Here is a 6104-nt window from a genome sequence, read left to right as displayed (position 1 = left end):
CTGGCGAGCGCACGCGCCCTATAGCGAAAAAACCTCTCCAAAAAAAAAAAAAAAAAACCACTCTCTAAAGATGATATACGAATGGCCAGAAGGCATATGAAAAAATGCTCAACATCCCTCATTGTAAGGGAAATGCAGATCAAAACAACAATGAGATACCACCTAACCGCAGTCAGAATATCTAAGATTTAAAAAAAAAATGATAAGTGTTGGTGGGGGTGTGGTGAAAGGGGAACTCTCTTACGCTGCTGGTGAGAATGTAAATTAGTCCAACCACTGTGGAGAACAATTTGGAGATTCCTCAAAAATCTACAAATAGAACTGCAATATGATCCAGCAATCCTATTTCTTGGCATCTACCCAAAGGACAGAAGAATTCCTCATTGGAAAAGTGCTTGCACATAGATGTTTATTGTGGCACTTTTCACAATTGCTAAGACATGGAACCAATCCAAATGCCCCCGAACGGCTGAATGGATTGAAAAACTGTGGCACATATACTCTATGGAATACTATTCTGCCATTAAGAACAACAAAACCCTGGCTTATGACAGAAAGTGGAGGAATATGGAAGATTTACTGCTGAGTGAAGCAAGCCAGGCTATGAAGGAAAGACACTGTATGTCCCCACTTAATATATACCGAGTGTCCATACTCTGTAACTGAAACGGACAGGCTAAATGATGTACAAACACAAGAGATGGATGTGATTGCCAGATGTGGTGTGTGTGGAGGAGTGAGGTCTGGGGAAAAACTTTTGGAGGAGGGATACAAAGACAGCATTGTTGAGAGAGGGAGGTAGTATTGTTATATTTTGATCAACTCGACTGGGGAGAAATGTTCACATATTAAAATGATCACCTTGTAAGCTAAATAATGTGATTGAATGTATTAAAAAATGTAAGTAAAAATAAAAAAAAATAGTTAATACTTTCACACTGATATTTGAATAATGATAGATAGTTGGAACCTATCAGATCCTGTAGAATTCTACCCTTCAGTTCATCATCTCTCTTGCCTCTCTCCCTCTCTGTGCTCTAGGCATAAGAACCTTCTAGTTTCTCCAATTTTCATGCTCTCTTCTGCCCCCACAAAGTCTGGTCTTTGATGTTCTTTCTGTCTGAGATGTTTTCATCCTCAAGTCTTCCTCAATTGCCTTAGAGTCTAGAGAACTGAGTTAGTTTTACTTTAAATCTCAGACCAAAATCGCCCATTCTGAGGTCTTCCATGTTCATTTTCTTGGCAGTCTGTCTTCTATAGAATCATATTTTCTTCAATAATATGGTTTCTCTTTTCAAATTACATATATTGAATATAATTATCTGATAAACATTTGGTTGCCTCAATTGGACACTAATGATTATAATATCAGAGACGCATTTCTTTTAATTCACCAATATTTCCCCTCCCTTCAACCAAGCACAAAACAGATGAACAATAAGTAATTATTGAATGAATAAATGAATCATAAACATTGAGAAAATAATATTGGGCCATTGTGTATAAGCGACAATTTCCAGTTCTTTTTTTTTTTTTTCTTTCATCTTAAGATAGCAGTAAGACTCATGATTTCTATTTTAAGATTGCCAGATCAGGTTTGTGTTTGCTGAAATTCAGAAGTAAGATTTCATTTTTTAAATTCTCTTAATGAAAATAGTTTTTTGTTTTTGTTTTTCTCAGATTTTTGTCATAGGGAGTGTGTGCTTGCCAGAGAAAGAAACAGAGAAACAGAAAGAGGGAAAGTGCAAGATCATCCCCTCCCCAACAGGGGGATGACCACACCAGAGTCACTTCTCCATTCTTCTGTGGGGATTTTGAGCATGCATACACACACATCCCGCATGATTCTCAAGCCACTGGGCCCCATACTTGAACAGTGGCGTTGACCATGTGGGATCCAACACCTTAACCACCATACCACCTGCTGGTCCAGTGGTAAATCCCTGAAGGGACCCTAAAGACAGATATGCACACGAAGCTCATAACAAAATATTGAGTTTGCCTGCATTTCCTTGTTTTCCATCCGAGGCCAAAACTGGCCAGCCTTCAATAAAATTCATCACTGATTTGGATTTCCATAATGGCAAATTCTTCAAGAGTAGAAATTTTTTTGTCACTATTTATCTTCTTCTTCACACAACTTTATTTGAATTCTTTACATCACTTAATTTTTACTTAATTTTTACAACAGTCCTATTACATACAAGGAGTCTAAACCTAGAGATGAATTATCTTGCTGAATATCACATACTTGGAAGAAGTAGAGCAGGCAGAGTCCATTTTTCTGAATTTTTGTGAAGTACTCTTTCTCTCTCCCTGTTCACCTTTTGTTAAATAATTATTAACTATAGTGAAATAAAGTGTTGTTTCTGATTATTTGCCGCCTCTGTGGAAGATAATCATATATTCCATCCATGGTCATGTAAATCCATTGCCTCCTTGTGAGAAGACTGTATTTTACCACTTGACCACTTGTGTGATTTTGACCAAAAGAATATGAAGAGGAGTGACACCGCATGTCTGCACAAAAGCTTTAAGAGCTATTGGTTGTGGTCACTGCTGTTTTCCTTCTACCATGAGAAAAGCATATTTCATATATGGGCTACTCTTCCAGCCAAGATCCCAAAATGAGGAAAAAACGAAATGCAGCTAAGGTAGAGCTGACCACAGCTGACTTGTAATATGAAAAAGAAAGAGACACATGCATTTCTAAGTCACTAAGATTTGTGCGTTATTCATTACTGACTCAGCAAGTTCTGACTACTATACTAGCTAATTACTAATGCCAGGCATTAAACTAAGCATTTGGTGTATATTCCATCATGTAATCATTGTAGAAATCTGTAAAGCTGACATAATTATCCTATTTTACATATGATGAAACTAAAGCTTAGAAAGGTCAGGGACCAGCAGATAGTGTAATGATTACATTGCTGGACGCCCACATAGTCAGCCACCATTGGAGTCCTGGACCCGGCAGCTTAAAACTCAATGCCCTGCATGTGGGCATGTGTGCCCCAGATCCCTAGAGGAGAATGGAGGAGGAGGAATCAAGATGTGACCATCTTCCTTGAGGGGTGCTTTCTTGCTTTCTATCTCTTTGTTTCTCTTTGTCTCTCTGGTGAGTGGATGCACACTACTGCAAAAATCTCTTGAAAGAAAGAAAGAGAAAGAAAGAGAAAGGAAGAAAGGAAAAAAGGAAGAAAGAACGAAAAAGAAAAGAAGAAAGAAAGAAAGAAAGAAAGAAAGAAAGAAAGAAAGAAAGAAAGAAAGAAAGAAATCACATAAAGAGTAGGATAGATTCGAGGGACGAGGAGCTGCTGCAAAGCCGAGCGGAGGAGGCAGGAACTCGAGCTCTAGCAGGAGCTGTGTGGGCACCATGGCGGAGATCACCACTATCAAGGCGGTGAAGCGCAAGATTCAGGTTCTGCAGCAGCAGGCCGATGATGCAGAGAAGAGGGCAGAGCGCTTCCAGTGGGAGGTGGAGGGGGAGAGGCGGGCCGGGAACAGGCTGAGGCTGAGGTGGCCTCCTTTGAACCGCAGGATCCAGCTGGTTGAAGAGGATCTGGACCGTGCTCAGGAGCGCCTGGCCCAGTACTGCCCTGCAAAAGCTGGAGAAGACAGAAAAAGCTGCTGATGAGAGTGAGAAAGGGATGAAGGTTATTAAAAACCGGACCTTAAAAGATGAAGAAAAGATGGAACGGCAGGAAATCCAACTCAAAGAAGCAAAGCACATTGCAGAAGAGGCAGATAGGAAATATGAAGAGATGGCTCGTAAGTTGGTGATCATTGAAGGAGACTTGGAACGCACAGAGGAACGAGCTGAACTGGCAGAGTCCCGTTGCCGAGAGATGGATGAGCAGATCAGACTGATGGACCAGAACCTGACATGTCTGAGTGCTGCTGAAGAAAAGTACTCTCAGAAATAAGACAAATATGAGAACGAGATAAAGATTCCTACTGATCAACTCAAGGACAGACCCGTGCCAAGTTCGCTGAGAGTTCTGTAGACAATGATGATTTGGAAGATAAACTGAAATGCTCCAAAGAGGAGCACCTCTGTACACAAAGGATGCTGGACCAGACTCTGCTTGACCCGAACGAGATGTAGAACACCCCAGTCCCACCCTGCTCTTCCCTCACCCCAACTCAAAGAAGCCTGAGGCCAGCCTGCCCGAAGCTGACCTTGAAACTGAGGGCTGATCTTTAACTGGGAGGCTGCTTTTTCCTTTGCCTCCCCTCCACCCTCTACCCTCTTATGTCTTTTTTGCCAAACTGTCTCTCCCTCTTCCCAGAGATTCCAGCGGGGTTAGAGGCTGAGCACCTTTGGGAACAACTTTTAAGGGAATGTGAGCACAATGCACAGTGTCTTTAAAAGCATGTTGTAATGTACACATTTTGTAATTACCTTTTTTGTTACGTAGCAACTATTTGTAAAACATTCCAAATAATCCTGCCAAAAAAAAAAAAAAAAAGATAGATTCAAGATTGAAAATTATGTTGTTTGACATCTGAACCTGGGTAATTCACTTCTCTATCAAAATCCCTCCATTCATCCCAGGATACATGAGACTCAATGCTTTAATATACCAAACTTCAATTTTTTTAAGACCTTAAAACATTATAAAATGACATGATTTATTAAGCACCTCCAAGATATGAATTACTCAAATGTGAAGAATTAGCACAATGGGAAGTGTATCCATTACTGCTTTTGGGCTAAAGATATCAAAAACCATACAGATCATCTTTTTCTGATTTATACATTTGGAATACCTTTTATGAGTTTTAAGCAAAATTTCTCTGTACAATTATTTTTATATATCTTGTTTTTTTTGCAGTTATGTTGGTGGTTCAAGCCCGGCTAGGAGTGTAATTACTTTGAAAGGCAGCAGAAAGTAAAGTTGTTTAACATTAAAGAGATCTGAAGTATCATCTTTCTTTCAAAACCAACTAGATGTTTAATATTTGACATATCACCCTGATCCCAATTACCTTATGTGCAAAATGGAGCTGAAAATACTTCACATCTTATTGACAGGGAGCTGAAAATAAATGCTCTCTGCAGGAATTATATAACTCTAAGCATGATGATTAATTGTTCTGTGTTGGCCCATAGCCTGATGACTGAGACATAGCAAATGAATGGTATAGTGCAATGAGAACTGGTCTGAAAAGACTCATATTCTTATTCTGGTTCTGCTGCTAGTTTGTTTTGTGATTCTCAGCAAATCACTCATATTATCTGGACCTCATTTTACCATTTTATTGTCCATTTTCCCCTCATAAATAATGAACCAATAAGAACATGCTGCTTTGTGCCTATAAATTGAAAAGGCACTGTTTCAGGACCAGTAGATGGCGTAATGCTTATGTTGCAGGACTCCCATGTAGTCGATCACTCATGTCAGGCTTGTGTGTGTGCATGCCTAAGATCCTGAGAGGAGAACGGAGGAGGAGGGATTGTGGCATGGCCATCTTCCCTAGGGTATAATCTTTCACATTCTGTGTCTCTCTTTGTCTCTCCAGCAAGTGCATGCACCCTATAGCAAAAATCTCTCTTAAAAAAATGTATTAAAAAAAAAAAAAAGGAAAGGCACTGCTTCTAAAGTGGATAAATGTAAGTACTTCTGTTTAGCAACTGTAGGTTGGGCTCCTTCCAACATACACCATGTCACCAATTGCTTATAGATACGATTATATGTAGCCACCTTCTTCTCGATGAATGTGTTCTTTTGTCCTGGCACATCTGTAGTTAGTATCAATTACTTTATGGAAGAAGTGATCAGTCACTTTTTACTTTTATTGATGATTTTTCTTGGTTTTCAATATTTTGAAAGCCAGTGTTTTGGTAATATTTTTTTTTAATAGGCCACACATTGGTTTCTGAAGCAAGTTTGAATTTACAGTATCAAGGTAGTAGCAACTGCCTTTTATATACATTGATCACCTTCTATATGGTTTGGGTCAAGTTCATTATTCTAATTAATTAATGTCTATAGTTATTTGGTTAAAGTGCACATTAAAAATACAAATATGGGAATCAGCAGATGGTGTCATGGTTATGTTGCTAGGTGATATAACTACACTCCCACATAGTCAAT

At 39.2% G+C, this 6104-nt stretch overlaps 1 pseudogene; it reads left to right on the top strand.

Moving 5' to 3' along the window:
- The first annotated feature begins 3309 nt into the window (after positions 1 to 3309).
- Positions 3310 to 4127, top strand: LOC102478311 (tropomyosin alpha-3 chain-like; annotated as a pseudogene).
- The last annotated feature ends 1977 nt before the right edge of the window (positions 4128 to 6104 follow it).

Source organism: Tupaia chinensis, unplaced genomic scaffold (genome assembly GCF_000334495.1).
Source record: "Tupaia chinensis unplaced genomic scaffold, TupChi_1.0 Scaffold144702_1, whole genome shotgun sequence".
Lineage (NCBI taxonomy): Eukaryota > Metazoa > Chordata > Mammalia > Scandentia > Tupaiidae > Tupaia > Tupaia belangeri.
The sequence above is the reverse complement of the archived record's forward strand: the minus strand, read 5'-3'. Positions and strand labels throughout refer to the sequence as shown.